This window comes from Bos indicus x Bos taurus, chromosome 12 (genome assembly GCF_003369695.1).
Source record: "Bos indicus x Bos taurus breed Angus x Brahman F1 hybrid chromosome 12, Bos_hybrid_MaternalHap_v2.0, whole genome shotgun sequence".
Taxonomy (NCBI): Eukaryota; Metazoa; Chordata; class Mammalia; order Artiodactyla; family Bovidae; genus Bos; species Bos indicus x Bos taurus.
Window position 1 is genome coordinate 54,384,521 of NC_040087.1, and position 22,112 is coordinate 54,406,632.

Consider the following 22,112-nt stretch of genomic DNA (forward strand, 5'->3'; position numbering starts at 1 on the left):
CAATATAAACCAATGTCTTTAATTCCACTGTTTTAGTCTGATAGCACCAGTTTCAAAAAATGTGAGGGCTTTTAAGTTGAAGGTTATATCCAAAGGAATAGACCACATATTAAATAATTTAATGAACAGCCCCATTTATCCATTAAAACAGAGTCTCTTTCTATCTTTTGTGGAGGGAAAAGGAGCTATGTATGAGAACCATATTTTAAATACAATCTCCATACATTTTCATTTAAGTATTAAAAAGATCAACTAACAAGTTCTGATAATGCTCTTTAGAAATGACATGTAATAATAAGGACTAGAATCCTGGATGGACAATTCTGCTGAGCTATCTCTTCTGCCTCAAGTGTTGGAATGTCAGCGAGGGTTGTCAAGACACTGCTGGGTTCAAAGGCGCATGACTTGGGTGGATCTCTCTTATTTATTTCACAAACATCTCTGACCTATTCACTTTTATCTAAAGAGTTGCTATTATTTCTGCTTTTGTCCCACTTCACTTTCATCTCACGTATCAGGGATTGAAACCCTGGTTCCTCTAATTGTGTCTGACATGAAGCTGTCAATCTTATCTCCCCGGCCTCTATTGAAATGTTCCAGATGTGTGGTAGACCCTAGGCTTGTAGGCGCGACCGGCCCCTGACTCTTAAGTGATCACTGCACCCTCTCTTGTCCCAGCCTCCAGGGCTGTCCGCGAAAGTCATGCATGTAATGGTACTTCAAAGCACCTTATTTTTATCCAGCCTTTTATATTCTTTCTTCAGAAAATGACCAGCATAGTGTGTCATTTTCTCTTATTGGCAGTCTCCAAATCTCCTGTTCCCAAGAGAGCACACAGATCAATCTCTCCCTACGAGTTCACACCTTCAACTCACCCATCTAAGCTCCTATTAATTGGACTTAGGATCAAATACTGTATAAATATGTTAAAGGAGAGTGTCATAAAAACCTTGATCATCTGCACACTGATTTATTGTTTGTTAAGTGACCTTCTGAAATTTTCTTAACAGAACCAATCTCTTTATGAATATTCCTCCTCCAACCTTGACGATGGGCAGATGAATAGATCAAATGATTCATTTTTAGGACATTCTCCTCTAATTGAACTATATTCATCTTAGATGCTCAGATCAGTGTGACGTGTCTAAAATCTAGCTATACCCACTGTTTTTCTGTCGTAAGCATAAGTCTCCTATATACAAATGAGTTCTCTTCCAATAAATCCAATTAGTTCATAAATCCAATTAGTTCGTAAGTCCAATGAAGTTAGCCCAGATAAACAACTAGCAAAATCAGTTATATATACTGTACTGTTATAGGTTTATAATACTTTTCACACAAATGATACACAAAAAACTAACACAAAAGTAAAGAAAACAGTTTTATTCTTAGTTTGAAAAAAATTCCTTGAAAAGAGTTCCTTGAAAAATACAGTAGCACAGTACAATAGCTGGCATATGGGCTCTGGAACTCATATTTGCGTCTTTGAAAGTTCACAACTTGAAAGTTCCTATGGAGGGGACTTACTGAATACGATAAACTCAAGATGACATTGTTACTTTTCCACCCCAAATTTCTTTTTATTTTTACATCACCAGCTTACCCTTCCTCAATGGTCACAATTAAGTCCAATCAGTATCCTTCCTCCACTTCTGAGTGGTGAAAAGTCAGCAAGATCAGCAAAGGCATTATTGAATATTGTTTATTCAGCAAAACAGCACATAGACTTTTTGGTTAGTCGTGGCTCTTTTTTCACTTTTTCCCTTGTGTTTGTACCATTTTTAGCCTTCCCTGGTGGCTCAGTTGGTAAAGAATCTGGCTGCAATGCAGGAGACCTGCCTGAGTGCAGGAGACCTGGGTTTGAGCCCTCGGTTGGGAAGATTCCCCTGGAGAAGGACATGCAACCCACTCCAGTGTTCTTGCCTGGGAGATCCCATGGACAGAGGAGCCTGGTGAGGTATAGTCCATGGGGTTGCAAGAGTCGGACACAGACTGAACAACTAAACTTCCACATACCATATTTATACATTTTTCATCCGTCTCCTTATTCCTCTCTCTTTTACTTGACTATGTGCACTGGAGAACATGGATTCAGTCTTGACTTTCTGTCTCAGTAAAGAGAGGAGTGCCTCCCTTTCAGTGGGAGCCGGGACCATTGCGATTGAATGGTTAAAAATCTGTTCCTAATATGTTTGTCTCTTAGTACAAGTTATAAAATAAAATAGCTATGGATATTTTTCTAACTTCTGAAAATTATTTTCATTATTATGAAAAGGAATCAAATGCATGAGGTGAAGGAGGTAATAGTAATATGGGCAGACCATGCTTTCTCCACTTAAATGTGACTGTGAATATAGACACAGAGAAGGGCCTAAGATTCAGGATTTCTAAGGTGTCCTGCTGTTGGGGTCCTGGGGGCCACATTCTGAGTGGTGAGGCCCTAGGGCCTTAAGCATTCTCTGTTCTCGAATTACAAGTAATGATTGGCTTTGCCTGGCACTTACTTTTATCTTAATTGTTTTTCCAACTACTAGGATCTATTAAAAAAACATTTCAGATATTACAGGAATTAAAAATGTAGGAAGTACAAGTTCTCAATAATCTTTCCTCCTAGAAACAGCTGCTGTCAACAACTTGCATATTCTTTCAAATTATATTCTATGTATGACTATCTTTCAGGAAATGAGCTCATTCAAAACATTCTGTCTTTGCTTTTCTTGCCTTCCAATGTATTGGGGGTTTCTTTCCCCATGTAAAAACCTATAGATTTCTTCTATTTTAAGGGTGGTCCATATATGCCTTAGGTGTTATTTAGAAATATTTATGTTATTAAGAAGTATTTATGTAAACATAGCTTTTTAAATAAAAACAGCAGTATGTTTGGCAGGAGTCAATGTTACATAAACGAACAGATTAAAATAGAAGTTAGCTTGCCTGCAGATGATGCCGTGATGACACTTTTAAAGGAATGAGCAGACAGTCAAATGAGATATTCTGAAGTTAGTAAGAAGACACGATCATTTCCCCTGGTGAAATGACAGTCTCTGGAAATTTTCCTGGAGGCCTGAAGCTGGGGTATTTAAGGACAGTGATTACATATAGATATAAAGATACCCTGGGGTTTACCCAGTACCCACCACTCAGGGTCCTGAGATCATAGCTACCCTGTTGTTGTTCAGTCACTCAGTCGTGTCCAACTCTTTGCAACCCCATGGACAGGCTTCCCTTCACCATCTCCTGGAGCGTGCCCAAAATCATGTGCATCGAGTCAGTGATGCCATCCAACCATCTCATCCTCTGTTGTCCCCTTCTCCTCCTGCTCTCAGTCTTTCCCAGCATCAGAGTCTTTTCCTATGAGTCAGCTCTTTGCATCAGGTGGCCCAAGTATTGGAGCTTTAGCATCAGTCCTTTCAATGAATATTCTGTGTCGATTTCCTTTAGGATTGACTGGTTTGATCTTGCTATTCATGGGATTCTCTTAGAGTCTTCTCCAGCACTACAGTTCGAAAACATCAATTCTTGGGTGCTCAACCTTCGTTAGCAAGATAATGCTCAAAATCCTTTAAGTTAGGCTTCAATAATAGGTGAACCAAGAACTTCCAGATGTACAAGCTGGATTTAGAAAAGGCAGAGGAACCAGAGATCAAATTGCCAACATCTGTTGGATCATAGACAAAAAAGCAAGGGAATTCCAGAGCTACCCGAGGCAATGCCTGTTGCTTGTCACCCAGAAGCCAGAACTGGGGTCATGCAAACTTTCCGCCTCAGGCATATGGAGTTAGTGAGTTCCACGTATCTCCCTGGCAGCCGCTGGTTTTGCAGTGTGTGGCCTGAGCAGCTCCCCTGCCCAGGCCCTGTGACTTTCAGAGGCAGCGGCTTTCTCAGAGGGAGGAGGGTAGCCCTTCAATGGGAGGTCCGCTTTCCCCTGAGGGTGAGGCTGGTGGCCCAGGATCCCTGACCTAGACTGCAATTCACCCAGGAAACGAGGGCATTGGTGCAGAAGAACTGTTTATACAAACAATAGGCAGAATATGTACAAATGGATCTTTGCACAACAACTTAGGCTACAGGGCCACCTGTATTAGCTTGCACTGTTCACCTTTGATTCCACACCAGGAATTCACCAAGGCAAATATGTGTGTCCTTTCTGTGTCTCTCACTCAACAATCAGGATTTCTGGCTAGAAGAGTCTTTAAATTTCAGTCGGAATGGGAATGAGATCTTTGCAATTCATTTGACTGACAATCTTTCCCTGATAAAAAGACTCTTCACCTCCACCCCACCCCCAGCCCCTGAATCTGGCTGGAAATATGATAGACTCAGTTAATCTTCAACAGGCAATTGCAGCCGTGTTAGATCCACTTCTCCAGGGTGATTAATCGCTGCCGTGCTTGGCAAGCGCCGAGGGAGAGAGGTTTGTGGGGAGGAAGTGGGGCACAGGCCGCAGCTGGCCCGCTGTCGTTACTGCTCAGGCCCGGCCCCTGTTCGCCCTCAACAAAGCGCAGCTGCTTCGTGTCTGTCACAATCAATGGCATGACATTTCCCAACTGGTAATTTCCAGAAGGATTCCTGTTGATGCCTTTTGGAACTGCCAATCTCAAAGGTAACTCTTGGCTCCCGCCGAGTTCAGTGTGTCTGCAGGTTTGGCTTTTTATCTCCATTTTCATGCTTGAACTGAAAGGAAGGTTTTTGTGGAGACTTGCAGGCTCCTTCCCCACACCTCTATTCCTTCCCCTCACCTGTCTGCATGGAAGAACATCACAGAGGTTGGAATCCTCTGCACACACTGAAGGAGACAGTCTCGGGGTGAGCTAGGAAAGAGATGCCAAGAAACATGAATGAGAGAACCGATGCTTGTGAATGAAGCTATTTATATTTTCATCTGCAGTGGGGAAAAGTGTACAAGCCATTATTTGGGGGGACTTAATTGAAAGCCTTCCTCATAATTTGGTGTTCACCAAAGAGAAGGATTCTGAGAATTCATTGAATGCTGCCATCTAGGAAACACACTCCAAGTTGACATATCTCTGTATATTACATACAGCACCAGGATGCTATGTAATAGGTAATTTTTGAAGGAAAATAAGGATACTGACTGGGGAGCTGGGGAGCTCTAAGGGAGGGATAAATCCGTAAACCTGTCATAAAGAAATATGTGTATTCCTTCTTTTACTCATTGATGATTTATGCCAGAGGTGCCAGACACCAGGCATTGTTTCAGATGCTGAGAACTGGAAAGGTACCAGACGGAGCTGGGGGTGGGGGTGGCTTGTGAAATTGAAGTCAAGGCACACTCTCATTGTACCTGTCCTTTCTCTTCCAATCCCAGACTCTTAAACACCAACTAGTTTCCTCACTTAGCCTGTTTTGGCAATAAAAGGGCTGTTGCCTCTGAGCTTTGGAGTTAGAGTAATAATAATAATAATAATAATAATAATAAAAAGACATTGAGTGTATAGGTGAATTGAAGAATCCTGGCACAAGAGTATCGCTAAGATGGACAGGCAAGGAGAAATTCAGGGCAACATAGAAATTTTAAATGGTTCAGAAAATTTTAAATACGTGAAAAAGAAGAGAAGAAAAATGAAGCTTACTTGGTACAGATTTGTCGTTCAAAGAACATGGTGCTTTGACAAGAGTGCCAAGACCAAACATAGATTGGTGGCTGCTAGGGGCTGGAGGTGGTGAGGGGTAGGGAGTCCTTGTTAATGGGTTTAGGGATTCTTTTGGGGGTGATGAAATGTACGGAAACTAGATAATGGTGATGGTTGCACCTGGTTCAATTCTGAATATACTAAAAATCATTGAACTGTATACACTGAAGGGGTGAAGTTTACTGTATATGAATTCTATCTCAAGCTGTTATTAAAAAAATGATACTGGTCCAAGCTCAACTGCCACCATCTTCCTGCAAGGTAGGAAGTTAAGCACATATCCCTTCAACTGAGTCTTATTTTGGAATATCTAGTAAACTTCATTTTGTAAGGAGTGATTTTTGGAGAAGCTTGACCAAGTACATATTTTAAGGTCTAGACTTTGGTAGCTTAGGAAATGGGAGAAAGAGAGAATATCAATTACTAGAAACTATTAACACGGGGCTTCCCTGGTGGCTCAGATGGTAAAGAATCTGTCTGCAATGCAGAAGACCCAGGTTCAATCCCTGGGTTGGGAAGATCCCTTGGAGAAGGAAATGGCAATAAGCTCCAGTGTTCTTGCCTGGAAAATCCCATGGGCAGAGGAGCCTAGTGGGCTACAGTCCATGGGGTTGCAAAGAGTTGGACATGACTGAAGTGACTGAATACACATTAATATGGTAGAATTCATATTATAAACATTTACATATGAAAAAGAAATAGATATATTATTGCTGGGAATGTAAATTGGCATAGCCACTATGGAAAACGTTATGGATGTTCCTCAGAAAACTAGAGTTACCATATGATCCAGTGATACTGGTCTGCTTAATAGACTCCAAGCTTGCTCCTCATACAACAGTACTGATTTTTAGGGTAGAGAGAGAAAAGGTTATTCTAAAGTAGCAGCACACTGGATAAATGGAAGCCTAGCAATTTACACGGAGAAGGCAATGGTACCCCACTCCAGTACTCTTGCCTGGAAAATCCCATGGGTGGAGGAGGCTGGTAGGCTGCAGTCCATGGGGTAGCGAAGAGTCGGACACGACTGAGTGACTTCACTTTCACGCATTGGAGAAGGAAATGGCAACCTACTCCAGTATTCTTCCTTGGAGAATCCCAGGGATGGGGGAGCCTGGTGGGCTGCCATCTATGGGGTCCCACAGAGTCGGACACGGCTGAAGCGACTTAGCAGCAGCAGCAGCTGCAGCAATTTACAACCTCACAGCTCTTTTATGGAATTAAAATATCAACTCAAGGGATGAGGAAATCACTTGGCCATGAGCAAAATCCAGTTTTAATTGAATTTATTCTGTGCGTGCATGCATGCCAAGTTGCTTCAGTAGTGTCTTACTCTTTGTGACCCCATGGACTGTAGCCCACCAGGCTCTTCTGTCTATAGGATTTTCCCAGGCAAGAATGCTGGAGTGGGTTGCCATGCCCTCCTTCAGGGGACCTTCCCAACCCAGGGATCAAACCCATGTCTCCTGCATTGGCAGGTTGGTTCTTTACCACTAAAGCCACCTGGGAAGGCTGAATTTATTCTGAGTTTAGAATAAATTTAGGTTTATCTTTACCTGTTAAAACACAAGATTTAGTAAAAAGTGTCTCATATCCCCTTTGCATCAAATAGTTCTCCAAAAGTACATTTAGGAAAAGAAGCATATAAATTATATATACCTTGAAATATGGATTTAAAAGCAGTCATTTAATAAATTAAAAAAATAAAAACAAAATCATTTAATTCAACACTTTGAGTTATAGTCGACCATTATATTTTAGAATTAATGACTTTCAATTGTAGATTTCCCCACTTTTTTCTTCTGAGATACCTAACAAATGAGTAGAATTGGTTGAGTTTCTCCAAGATAGCTTTTCGAGCATTCTTTTGAGTTCCTCTCTTGTGGTCTCTTTTTAAAAAACTGTACGTGTTTATTTATTTGTTTATGGCCACATCATGTCTTAGTTGCGGCACACAGCCTCAGTAGTTGCCTTGAGGCATGTGGATCTTAGTTTCCCTGCTGCTGCTGCTGCTGCGAAGTCGCTTCAGTCGTGTCCGACTCTGTGCGACCCCATAGACGGCGACCCACCAAGCTCCCCCGTCCCTGGGATTCTCCAGGTAAGAACACTGGAGTGGGTTGCCATTTCCTTCTCCAATGCATGAAAAGGAAAAGTGAAAGTGAAGTCGCTCAGTCGTGCCTGACTCTTAGTGACCCCATGGACTGCAGCCCACCAGGCTCCTCTGTCCATGGGATTTTCCAGGCAAGAGTACTGGAGTGGGTGCCATTGCCTTCTCCTTAGTTTCCCTACCAAGGATCAAACCTGCTTCCCTTGCATTGGAAGACAGACTCAACACTGGACCACCTGGGAAGTCCTCTCCCAGGGTCTTTATTAAAGCACGTTTAACTTTAGCCAGGTCTAAGACACATCATTTTCTCTCCTGCCATCACTGTGGATCACTTAAGAAAAAAGGTGTTTGAACAATGAACCATGCTGTCTTTCTGCTTGGGCATTTGAGCTCCCCTGTTGCTTAAGGACCATTCACATCTTTCCAGGCTTCAGACTCAGTGTAGTCTTCATAAAAAACTGAAATTGTAGTGAAATAAATCATAAAAAGATCTGTTTACTTTAGATCAGATATGGAGAAACTACTGATACGTAGTCATTAAGGTGAGTGGAAGTAAACATCCTCTTAACTAGCTGGGATAAAGAAAGTTCACAGTCATTTCTCTTGTTCCTTATCTCTTTTTCAATGAGGTGTCACCAAATGGCAGAGACTGGAATGTGGCCGCTTCCCCTGCTATGTGTTCACGGGCAGATCTGTATCAGTTGCTTTTAGGTCTAGCTTTCCTGTTGTTTAACTATGTGATGAAATAACTAGTGGTAACTTATTTAATCAATACCTCCCCTTGCTATGCTTTGAGTGTAATGAAAACCAGCTTTATAAAAGTATTGGGAACTGATTGCATCTTTTCCCCTTCCTTCTCTTACTAGTGACCTTCTGTCATTAGAGTTCAATTTTCCTATGAAAATCATGCTGCTGAGTTAAGAGTTATGCAGAATGAGAGATGACTTCACAGGCATGGTTTATCACACTATTGGGCACATTTTATAGGGCTTTCCCAAAAGCACGTTGCATCTAATTATAAAGTGTTCTGTAGGATCAAACTGTATTTTAATATTGGTACAGTGCCTTTCATCTATAAAGAGAAACTATCATATAACTTCAAATATTGACACCACCACAACAGATTGGCTGGTTTGCAAAACAGGTGGCAATAACTATAGATAAAAGGCACAATACAAAGAATGAAGCGCACTACATACAGCAAATCCTTTATTTAGATTTGACAAAAAGTAATGGTCAGGAAGAAATTTTACATGAACATTACGAAGGCATGCTTGAACGTTTCTTTGACATGACATTAATTAGAGAAACGCCTAGTGATAAAGGCAAATATATGTTGCACATTCATATAAGCAACTGGTTTGCAAAAACAAGTTTGTGGCTATTGAGCACAAAACCTGCTGGAATGTCTTTTAAAAATTTTATTTATTTACTTATTTATTTTTCAGTGTGTTAGATCTTCATTGCTGCGTAGGCTTTTCTCTGGTTGAGATAAGTTGGGGCTACTCTAACCTTAGTGCGCAGGCTTCTCACTGCAGTGGCTTCTCTGCTGTTGCGGATGGGCTCTAGGGCTCGAGGGCTTCAGTAGTGCGGCTTGCGGGCTCTAGAGTACAGGCTCAATAGTTGTGGTGCTCGGGCCTAGTTGCTCAGTAGCATGTGGGATCTTCTCAGATCAGGGATTGAACCCGTGTCTCCTGCATTGGTAGGCAGATTCTTTACCACCAAGCCACCAGGGAAGCCCTGCTGGAAAAATCTGAATGATAATATTCTTCCTCCTGGTAAAATGGGTTGTTAATCAATGTAATTGTTCCAATAAATTAATTTCACTCCATAGTTACTTTTGTTTATAAAAACTTCTATAAGAGCCTTTCTACAGTTTTATCGGATACATTAGAACACACATTTTGAAAGGCAGTGTGCCAGGAACTGTGGAGAGAGCCGTGTGTTACATCACAGTTGTATCTCTAGAGGAAGAAGGACAACAATCCATTATGACCAACACCAAAACATTTATTCTTTGGAGCTATATTCAGAGTGATATGGTGGGAGTATTGAGGAAATATCCAACTCCTATAGGAAAACAAGGGCTTCCTAGGTGGCTCAGCAGTAAAGAATCCGCCCATGATGCAGGCGATGTGGGTTTGATCCCCACATCAGGAAGGTCCCCTGGAGAAGGAGATGGCAACCCACTCCAGTATTCTTTCCTGGAGAATCCCATGGACGGAGGAACCTGGCGGGCTGCAGTCCATGAGGTTGCAAAGAGTTGGACACGACTGAGCAACTAAACAGCAGTGGGCAAACGAATGTAGGTAGATTTTTCAGAGAACACGTGCTGCCCTTCACCCTTACTTGGAATCCTCATATCCTGCCTCTCCCACCTGAGGGTTATGTCAGACTCTTCTAAAGACAGTCTTTCCCTTTGTAAAGTATTCCAACATCCCTCCCTGCTGCATTCATCAGAATCTTGGAGGTAGAATCTTCAGCCATACTTAAAAGATACTTCTAGATCTTTCCTCTTTCTTTACAGACCTGTGTGTGTATGTAAGTCGTTTCAGTCTTGTCTGACTCTTTATGACCCCATAGACTGTAGCCCTGGAGAAGGCAATGGCACCCCACTCCAGTACTCTTGCCTGGAAAATCCCATGGATGGAGGAGCCTGGTGGGCTGCAGTCCATGGGGTCGATAAGAGTCGGACACGACTGAGCGACTTCACTTTCCACTTTCATGCATTGGAGGAGGAAATGGCAATCCACTCCAGTGTTCTTACCTGGAGAACCCCAGGGATGGGGGAGCCTGGTAGGCTGCCGTCTGTGGGGTTGCACAAAGTCGGATACAACTGAAGCAACTTAGCAGCAGCAGCAGCAGCAGACTGTAGCCCACCAGGCTCCTCTGTCCCTGGGATTCTCCAGGCAAGAATATTGGAGTGGGTTGCCATGCTCTCCTCTCTTTATAGACAACAGGACTAAATTTTGTTTTTCTTTTCAAAATTAATACAGTCTTGGCCTTTTTCCACGTACATCTGCTGGGGTGTTGTGTCATGGAGCAGGGAGTGGGGGAGGGGGGAAGCTGAGGAGAGGTCAGAGATTTCCCATGGAAATAGTTTCAGATGTTTTTTTTTCTTTTTAATGATTTTTTAAAATAGAGGTGTTTGTCTGTGTCCTTGGAGAACTCAAGGAAAAAAGTTTCTGAGAAATTTTGCTGAGGACTTCCTTGACTGCTTTTGTCCAGACTTTCTGTATGATTCTCCAGGCCTCTGTATTGTTTTCACTAATGGTTTGTGGTTAATTCCTAAGAAAGCCAAATATAAATGGACTGAAAGCCAGCAAAACAAGACTAAGTCCTAAAATTCAACCTAATGGCATAAGGATGATGGTTCTACTTAAGCAAATTCTTACCAAGGACAAAAAGATTATTTATGTTATGCCAAACCACTTCAGCTCTCCATGGAAGAGTAGCACAAAGGAGTCATCCCCATGGAACATGAGCTGCACATGATCACACGTTCCCTCCTGACCACAGGAAGTTAGTGCAGCCATTTCTAGAGTACTTAATGGAAGAGAGTTGTTAGACTAATCTCCTTTGCAATTGTAACTTCAGTCCAGAGGCTTGATGTAATAGGATTCCTTGAAAAGAAACAATCTGATTGTCCACAACTTAATACAGGAGGATTTTATAAAGTAAATTCCAAATAGCATGAAATAATGCCTACCAAACATCAATGCTCCACTTGAAAATCCTCAGGTGCTGGTTGGTTTCTGGAGACATCTTTTGAAAAGTAGCTTTATCAAGGTGTATTGTACAAAGAATTTTCGCCCATAAGTGTTCAGTTTAGTGACTTAAATTCCCTTGTGTCTGTTTGTAGGAGGGATCTGCTCCTACTCCCAGTAGCCTAGGTGATTACTGATCTGCTTTATGTTTCTCTAAATTTCCCTTTTGTGGACATTATATTAATGGATTCATACAATGTGTGGTCTTTTGTCTGTGCCTTCTTTGACATAATATAATGTTTAATGTAATGGTATACATGTATGGGATAGCATGCATCGGTAGTTTATTTTGATTGCTTTGTAGTTTTCCATGTTTTGTGTATGCATGGAATCTCAAGTAAAGAATGCATACTCATTGTTTTGTTGGAATATAATTGACATATACGTTTTGTACAAAGAGTGTCAAATTCTCAGTGTCTCTCTCTTCAGCATAGAAACACTGTAGTAGCTTCTCAATGGCAGGAAAAACAAAACAAAACCCCCAAGGGTCTCTTTTACTGACGATTAGCATTTTTGGAAAGACTGGTTTATAATAGCAAAATGCAAGGGTGGAAATTGTTTTTGTGTGTGTCCTCTTCCTTCCTCTTCTTGACTTGGTATCCTGGAATCCTGGAATCAGTGAACCCCATTAAATTCCATGCTAAAATTTGTTAACATTTTTTCCCTGGGGGAGAAGATCCATAGATAAACAGATTCTCAAATGGTCTGTTAACTGAAACGATTTAGGAGCCAATCTTAGTGTTCTATCCTTACCCTCTTTCCATCTCACTCATCTATTTCTTTGGAAAACACTTGCATGGCTTCATAACTTTACCAGCAGGTAGGTTGCTTGGAAGAACCCTGATAAAAATTTTATTATCTAAATCATGGGCCATATGAACGTTTTCAGTGTATTTAGAAAAAGAAGCCATCCTTTTCTAAGCATGAGCTGCTGCTGCTGCTAAGTCACTTCAGTCGTGTCCGACTCTGTGTGATCCCATAAATGGCAGTCCACCAGGCTCTGCTGTCCCTGGGATTTTCCAGGCAAGAACATTGGAGTGGGTTGCCATTTCCTTCTCCAGTGCATGAAAGTGAAAAGCAAAAGTGAAGTCGCTCAGTCGTGTTAGACTGTCAGCAACCCCATGGACCGCAGCCTTCCAGGCAAGAGTACTGGAGTGGGGTGCCATTACCTTCTCCGAAGCATGAGCAGGGGATATGAAGTTTGTGTCCTTTCTTACCTTTATCTCTCTACCTTAAGCTTTAGCCTCAAACTTTCCCCCCCAAAGACACAGATGGCTGGAAACTTGTCTTTCCATTTTTTCTCCATCCATCACCTTTCACCATTTACATCTGTCCCACTGAGGCTGAAAACCACCGCACCTTCCTCAGCACTTCCCACATGCACATACAGTAAGTACTTACGCATGCTCGGTTGTTTGGTCATGTCTGACTCTTTGCAGTCCCATAGACTGTAGCCCACCAGGCTCCTCTAGGCATGGAATCTATCCATGGAATTCTCTAGGCAAGAATACTGGAGTGGGTTGCTATTTCCTCCTCCAGGGATCTTCCCAACCCAGGGACGGAATCTGTGTCTCCTGCATCTCCTGCATTGCAGTCAGATTCTTTGCCTGCTGAAGGAAGCCCCACACATGTAGTAAATGACACCAATTTTATTTACTATATTAAATTTATCAAGTACCTTTTATTTAGTTACTTTTTATTTTTAATTAGAGGACAATTGCTTTACAATGTGTGTTGGTTTCTGCTGTACAACAATGCAAATCAGCCATATATCCCATCCCTCTTGAGCCTTCCTCCCCCTCCCATTTCACCTCTCTAGGTCATCACAGAGCACCAGGCTGGGCTCCCTGTGTTATATATCGGATTCCCACTAGCTATCTGTTTTGCACATGTAGTGTATATACGTCAGGGCTACTTTCTCAATTCAACCTGCCCTCTCCTTCCGCCATTGTGTCCACTAGTCTCTTCTCTCCATCTGCGAATGACACCAATTTTAAATGCACAGTTTGATGTTTAAATGGAGAGAATGAATCCCCATGTTTAGATCACACATTCATTGGTGTACTCTTTCAGATATACCTACCTTCTACCTGCCTGTATTTTTTCTGTCATTTTTCTCAATCCACTGAAGTCTTAACTCCAATAACTCATGGATATTTTGCTCTAAGGATTCTAGGAAATGGTCTTGGGATGTGATATTAGACAGAGATGCTTTGTTTAGGATTTACTTTCATTCCAAAAGATGGAATTACTTCCCTTCCAAAAGAATTCCCTTTGTGTGTAAGTCCAGGTCCCTTCCTCAGATTTTAAGAGAAAGCTGCCTTCCATCCTATGGATTTTTTGACAAGTAGGAATACCACAACCACTCATGCAATCAGTCAACCTAAAAAGCATTTCTGGAGATTCTAATCCTAGCAGCACTGTGCAGGGGATGTATGAAAAACGCTAAGGGGAGAAGAAGCAAAGTCAATACACCTCTACCATCTAGATGCTATTATGGATGTCCAGGTTAACCTCTAAGTCTTTTTTTTTTTTGGCAGTTTTCTTTTAAATTGAAGTATAGTTGATTTACAATGTTGTGTTAATTTTACAGCAAAATGATTCAGTTACACACAAACACACACATATATTTGTTGTTCAGTCACTAAGTCATGTCCAACTCTTTGTGACCCCACAGACTGCAGCAAAATAAGCCTCCCTGTCCCTCACCATCTCTGGAGTTTGCCCAAGTTAGCGTCCATTGAGTTGGTGATGCTATCCAACCATCTCATCCTCTGCTGCTTTCTTGTATGTGTGTGTGTGTGTGTGTGTGTGTGTGTGTGTGTGTATACACATATATACACATACACATATATATACACAAAATATGCTGTCCCATTATGGTTTATCACAGAATATTGAATATAGCTCTCTGTGCTCTATAGTAGGACCTTGTTGTTGATCCATCCTATATATGCTAGTTTGCATCTGGTAACCCCAAACTCCCACTCCATCCCCTCACCATCTCTCCTCCCCCTTGGCAATCACAAGTCTTTAACCTCCAAGTCTTGACCCATTTCCTGAACTCCAGACCTGACTATAACCGCCTGATGGATAGCTCCATCTGCACACTCTCAAGACACTTCAGGCACCACACAGCCCCAGTTGAACATCTCATCTTGCCTTCATAATGGCTCCTCCACCTTCACATGTCATCTTAATGAGTGGGACCAACATCCAATGGTCTCAGTTTCTTCTCTCCACCCATATTTAATGGTCAGAAATCTCTGTCATATATGGCCCCTCTTCTGCATCCTCACTGCCACTTCCTTATCTTGGGTCTGCCTTTTCTCTTGGTTAGGTTCTGCAGGAGTATCCCAACTGATCTTGCCACTGCCAGACCTGCTATCCGCAGTCCATCCCCACCCAGCTGCCACCATGCTCTCAGGCTTCAGCGCCTTCACTGCATCCCATTGCCCGGGTTAAGTGGAAACCCTGATACATGTAGGGCTCCTATGCAATGTGGCCCCAGCTTCCTTTCTGGTTCACCATCTATTGACTTTCCTCACCAAGCACTGAGTTCCAACTAACCCTGGCATCTCCACCATCCCCCAAGTGTCATTCCTTCTCCTATGTCATGTTTTCACAAATTCTAAAAACTAACAGTATATTGTCTTGTTGTCTGTTCTCTGTGTTTGGCATTCTCCCCATCCTCAGCCCCTCATCCTGTCCTTTCTGTTTGCCAGACCATCTCTAACTCCACAAGTCCCTGTCTAACTAGACCTCTCTTTTGCACTCCCCTGCCCCACCCCCATCTCCAGGAACATTTAGGGAACATTTCTTCCATATGTATCTTCCAAGTTCCTTTTCCTCTGTGGATATTGTTTCTCCATCTCATTTGCTCCGTGGGCTCCTGGAGACATTTTATGTCTCCATTGTAGGCATTGAAGGTTTTCCCTAAATACTGAATGAATGAATAATGAAGTTTGCAAAGAGTGTGGTAATCATAGCTTGCCTTACTCATTTTACTAACGAGGAAATTGGGACCCAGTGGAATTAGGCCTGCAGAATTAGAAGCAGGTTTTGGAACAGAACCAAGGTGTTTTGACTTAATTGAATGCGCCTTCCCTATGCAGCATGCCATAGTTGATTTGATGGATTTCTAAGGCAAGAATCTTTAGTTTTAGTGACAAAATATAACTTGGGAGGACAAGGAGATTTGTTGGTGGAACAAGAAAGGAAACAGTTTATTTCACAGTTTATCATATTCTATTAATTCTATTTATTATATTCAATTAATCTTTGCATCAGAGTCAAAAACGTATGAAGGTGATTGGAAGAAACCAATGATGCTGTCCCAGAGAATGATTCTAATAAAAAAATAATAGCACTTTATCCAAACCGATCACTTAGTCCTGGGTACTTTAGAAAAATTCCTTCTCTTAAGCTCTAAAATAAGTGAGGTGTGGAAACTTCACAGATCCCCAGGGATCAATGTTTGGCTGAGGGACTGGCCATGAGAGGAACAGGAAAGCAGTATTTCTTTTGACAAGGAGCCAAGCACATGTTTCATTATGCTGGGATCCCTGTCTGAAGCAAGTGACTCAACTGAAACTATTCAGCTTTGGAAAGACGCTGTAGTTTTTGTTTAGATTTTCATGAAAATTTGAAATGCATACAGTCAAAAAGAAGTCTGGAGAGAAGAGCCACGATTAATATTTTATTTTTAAAAGGCGATGCTCAGAATTGGGGTACATATTGTGGATAGGAAAAGATAGAACTTAAGGTATTTGTTTTATTCAGAGTAGAAACAGCTAAAAATCAGTGTAATGTGGTAGGGAAATAATCAGTTTCAAATAGTTCTTTTTTTAAAAAAATAAGAATGCTCAGATTTATTGATCACTTTTGTTGTGCTGGTTGCTGTGCATATATACAAAAATTGATTACTTACTCTCATTTAATCACAGAGTAACCTACAAAACAGAGAAGCTAGGCATCTTGCTAAATTACAGATTTAGGAAGTGGTTGAGATAGGATCCATCTTAGGTCCTCATGACTCTGGAGTCTGAATCTTTACGTTCCATTTAAAAACTGCTTAGACCCCTAAAACTGAAAATTATCAGAGAGATTCAAATTCAGATCAAAAGAATTTCTAGTAAAAACCTCCAACTACCAGCACATATCCATACATAAAGCAACTTAATATTTTTAACAGAGGGAAGATCAAAAAGGTTTATCAGAAAACATGAGTTACACCCAACATATTTGAGAAAAAACTTTTTTGTTCTTCTCTCTTTTTTTTATTTTCTAATTGAAGGATAATTGCTTTACAGAATTTTGTTGTTTTCTGCCAAATATCAACGTGAATCGGTCGTAGGTAGTTCTTTGAAGAGAATGTGTCATTTACCTTACTAAATTGAGAAAGACACAGATTATATGAGAGGTACAGATTATATCTGAGAGGTAGATTTGGGGAATTGAAATTAATTTTAAAACTCACATCTTTGGGAGAATGATGAATTTCCATGCCGCCAGCTGAGTTGTTGATAGAAGGGACCAGTGACTTCATATTGGGAACCAGCTGTTGTTCTTTAAGAGGATGGGGAGGAGGGAATTGCGGGGAATTTATGCTGGGGCTGAAGGTGGTATGGGGGCAGGGGGACCAAGCTGAGACCACAGAAGAAGGTAGAAGCTGGTCTGGGCTGCTGAGGTCTAAAAGGAGAGATGCCAACAGGCTTCCAAGAGGAAGGAAGAAGGATTGGGAAACTGCAGAGAGCATGCTTATGGGAATTATCCCTGGAAATGATTTCTAAGGTTATGGAAGAATGGAAATCTGCTGTTCTCTCTATTCTATATGTAGAAGAGCTTTGTTGAGATGGTAGAAAAATCAGGCAGGGTTAATTTTTCTGTCTTGTTCATAGCTAAAGTCTCTTTTTATATTTTCTAAGATCATGTGTTCTAGGGCATCTTCTGGTTTCATTACTTCTCCAACAGTTGCTTGGAGCACTTAGGTTGGTTCTACCTACAGCTGCCTGGAATAAACTCAGCTTGGGCTTGGGGGCAAGCTCTTTCTCTCTGGCCATTTATTCCATCACTGACCCTAACTTCATTTAGCTCCCTCATTACCCAGTCATCTCACATTCACCCCTTCTCATGGTGTGAAATGTTCATCCTCTCTTGTCCTACTCTACCCACAGTCTTCACTTACTCACTTTCTTTAGGAACTTCTCTACATCTAAGGAGACCAGGCTGGGTCTAACAAAGTGCTCTCTCAGTTTGTGGTATTGTTGCTGTTCAGTCGCGAAGTCATGTCTGACTCTTTGCGACCCCATGAACTGCAGCAGGCCAGGCTTCTCTGTCCATCACTATCTCCCTGAGTTTGCTCAGACTCATGTCCATTGAGTCATTCGTGACATTGCAATGTCACTCATTCCAAACAATGCTGTGTGTGTGCTATGTTGCTTCAGTCATGTCCGACTCTCTGAGACCCTCTAGACTATAGCCCGCCAGGCTCCTCTGTCCATGGGACTCACCAGGAAAGAATACTGGAATGGAACGCCATTCCCTCCTCCAGGGGATCTTCCCAACCCAGGGATTGAACCCGTGTCTCTTACATCTCCTGCATTGGCAGGTGGGTTCTTTACCACCTAGGAAGCCCCAGGTAATGTCTTTGCCCATTGGAAATGTAAGAGTGACTCTAGTGGTTGTAGGCTCAGGTATCAGGAGGTCCTGCAGGTGGGTATTTTGGGGACTGGAACCTGAGGAAATGAAAGAGGGACAGAAAACCTTCCCGAAACATTTTTAAAAGGCAAAATTCTAATGAAGAATTATAATAAGAAAATAAGTGTGAAGAGTTGCTGGACACCTTTCATGGCAAATGTTCATTACTAGCATTCCATACTTTGGCCACCTAATGTGAAGAGCTGACTCATTGGAAAACACCCTGATGCTGGGAAAGATTGAAGGCGGGAGGAGAAGGGGACGACAGAGGATGAGATGGATGGATGGCATCACTGACTCAATGGACATGAGTTTAAGCAAACTCCAGGGGACAGTGAAGGACAGGGAAGCCTGGTGTGCTGCAGTTCACGGGGTCACCAAGAGTCAGACGCGACTGACTGACTGAGCAACAACAACAATTAGCGTTCCTGCCAGAGTAGAGTCCCAGAGAGGGAGGCACTGAGGAATTTGCAGTTGAATATCTTCCTTCAGGCCCTTTAGCACCTTCTAAAGATTTCATAAATCAAGGAACATGCCATGGTGTGCTGAAGGGATAAGTGTTTGAGAGGTGATGAAGTTTACTTAGAGAATTTCAAGTTCAGTTTTATTTGAACTCAAGCTGTGAATGGACCTACAGTGCTGAGTATCCTTCTGGGCCTGTTTAAATAGTAGCTCCAATTCCCTTCTCCAGCAGTCTGGCTCGTCACCCAGTGAGCGCGACAAATGCTGATCTGTCCTGCCTGGGGCCCTGCCCTGGGACAGGCCACCAGTCTGAACTCCTTGAAACCTAATCCTTCAAGCACCAGCTCAAGTCACACTCTTGCCATGAAGTTTTTCTTGACAACTCCAGGGCCCACGGGTCCTTCCCGCCTTTGAAGTTAGAGGCGCTTGTTGGCATTACGTTATTAATTTAGCCTTTCAAGTATGTGTGGCTAGGAGATTTTTGCCCACTAGAAATTCTGGGGGCTGCAGCTGCTTGAGGGAAGAATGACCTTTCCAGTGGCTGCCTGGTGAGGGCGGTCACTCATGGTGAGGGCTGTCTGGTAAGGGTGGTCACTCATGGAGAACAGAGTGAGAACGGGCTTCAAGAGGACAAAGGAAGAAAACAGAGAACACAGCATGGGGTGAAGGGAATTCCCTGGAATCCCCTGGATGACAGAGAATAGGACAGGAGAGTAGGACAGAATATAAGTGGCTTCTCTCAGTGAGAGCTTTCTGGGGGGAGAAAGAAATGGATACCTAGAAATGAGGAGCAAAACAAGTGTTTTTGTTTTGTTTTTTCATGGTACTGCCAGGATGTAGTTTAGTCTTAGAGTTGCTCTTGTCTTTCTGTTCATTTCTTCATGTCTATGGCCATCACATCTTGACTGAATTTCCTTTATGAGCTAGACACTGTTTAGGTCTGGAAATGGAGAGAATAAGATATATTCTGATAGGAAAGATAGACAATAAGGACAAGGACAGTAGAAACAAATGAGATGATGCCAACTATTATTAGATCTATGAAGAAAAGAGAATAGGGGGATATGACAGACTGTGATTTTGTCCAGCTTTCATATAGATTTCTTATATACGGTTTATTTATTCTTCCAAAGTAGATGGGACTGCCCAGGATTCTGCCTTAGGCATCCTGTTACTCTTCATTCTTCCCACCTTATATGTTACTGTGCCCAGTCATTCAGTCATGTTTGACCCTTTGTGACCCCATGGACTATAGCCTGTCAGGTTCCTCTGTCCATGAGATTCCTGGCAAGAATACTGGAATGGGTTGCCATTTCCTCCTCCAGGGCATCTTCCTGGCCCAGGGATCAAATATGAGTCTCTGTATCTCCTGCATTGGCAGGTGGATTCTTTCCCACCGCACCATCTGGGAAGCCCCTATGCCTTACTAGTTAGTCCTTATTTCAAATATATGAATGAAGAGAGAGCTCTGTTATGGGACAACTGCTGTTATTGGATTTCTTCTCCTTTCTTGTGCCACAGATGCTTTTGGAAGTTGGATGAAACCTATAGCTACCTTCTCAGAATAATAGTTTCAAATATGCACAAAACAAAATACCTGAGATTCCTGTGGAAACTCATAGGTACAGTCTACAGTCCTCTGATCCCAGACTGATAAATCCCTGAGAGATGATATAAGTATTATCTGCAGGAAGTCTTGTGAAGGAGAAGCTTCACTTTGGAGATCATGGCTCTTTTTATTTCCACAATATGGACTGAATACTGATGAAATCGAACTACATCGAACATTTAGGGGAAAGGCATGCCAAACAGCCTTCAGTACTGAGCAACCAGGTGAAGCTGAGTTAATAAAACAGAAGTCCAGAATAAATGACAGATCACTGGTCTGGTGGACTCCTAGCTAAGCTGTGGGTTCCCTGGTGGCTCAGATGGTAAAGACTGCCTGCAATGCAGGAGACCCAGATTCGCTCTCTGGGTTGGGAAGATCTCTTGGAGGAGGGCATGGCAACCCGCTCTAGTATTCTTGCCTGGAGAATTCCATGGACAGAGGAGTCTAGTGGGCTATAGTCCATGGGGTCACAAAAGAGTCTGATATGACTGAGTGACTAACACTTTCACTTTTTAGTTTTCACTTGACCAGGCACCAGGGCCCTAGATTAGAGCATGAAGTACGCACCCTGGGAGGAAAATCGCCTCACCAGAAATAATTTCACTCTGCCCAGGTTGAGAGGGTGGGAGCCACCAGGCCCAGGCAGGATGGAACGTGCCTGGAGCTAGTCTGCAGAGAACCTGCACAGATGGGCCAGAAGGGCTAAGTGACCTGGAGTTTCAGACCAGGGCCCCGAGAGGAAATGTGAGCACCAGCCTGGGTCTACAAGCTGAGGCAAAGGATGCAAGTCACCAGCTCTCAGGCTTTCCCAGGAGCCCCATTGTAGGGGAATTCCCGGCCAAATTACAGGGTATTTAGAAACAGCTTTTCCATAGCCTTGTGCTGTCAACTGGGGTTTCCTCTTTGAATTTAACTTGGAGGACTCAGCAAGGCATAGGGTAGCAGCAAAGCTGCATGCCTTGGGGCTTCTGACTCCCAGAAAGCAGGAAGAGAGGGTGGCGGCATCCACTCTGCCCTCTCCATCTTTTATTTTTTTTGTCTCCTATGGTTGGTCTTCAATGGGTTGTGACCCACAATGATACCACACTCAACACATCCAAGGTTGATCTTATCATCTTCCAGCGTTCCTTTGTTGGCTTATGATAACATTCTTTCCCAAGTTACATTAATTAAAAAAACAATGGCGCTTTTAAACACCTTTTCCTTCATGGTTTGCCATATGCAAGCCCCATGGTTCACACATTTAAAACAGATCTCCCATCTTCCTTTTTCAAGAGCAGCAGCTCTTGAGAAGAACATTATCTCATGTCTACATTTCTACCCAAGCCTTTCAACTGAGTTTCCATTTTTTTTTTTCACATTAAAATCCTACATTTCTTACCCTGGGACCCCTATACCCTTCCCTTCAGGAAACATACAAACTACCCAAAATGATTAAGATTCTTTGTGTTAATTTTTTCCCCTTTGCTCATAGGTCCTATTTTCTTCTTTCCATGCCTAGTGACTTTTGCTTAAATGCCAAATATTGTGAATTTTATGGTGTGGAATACAGATTTATTTATTTTTTTGGTACCACTTTAAATATTTCTGGGCTTTGCTCTGGGGTGCAATTAGTTGGTTGGCATCAGTTTGATCCTTTTGAGGCTTGCTTTTAAGCATCCTTAGGCAGGTCCAGAGTAGCTTGTAGTCTGTGTCTAATTTGGCAGCACTGCTCAGGTAATATGGGCTTCCCTGGAGGCTCAGATGGTAAAGGATCCGCCTGCAGTGTCAGAGACCTGGGTTTGATCCCTGGGTTGGGAAGACTCCCTGGAGAA

General features: G+C 42.4%; 1 long non-coding RNA gene across 2 annotated transcripts in view; it reads left to right on the top strand.

Moving 5' to 3' along the window:
• The first annotated feature begins 4,420 nt into the window (after positions 1-4,420).
• Positions 4,421-22,112, top strand: part of LOC113902456 — a 220,785-nt gene continuing 203,093 nt past the window's right edge. For both annotated transcript variants that reach the window (XR_003513827.1, XR_003513828.1), the window contains exon 1: positions 4,421-4,603. This is a non-coding gene — a long non-coding RNA (uncharacterized LOC113902456). The remainder of the gene's footprint in view (positions 4,604-22,112) is intronic.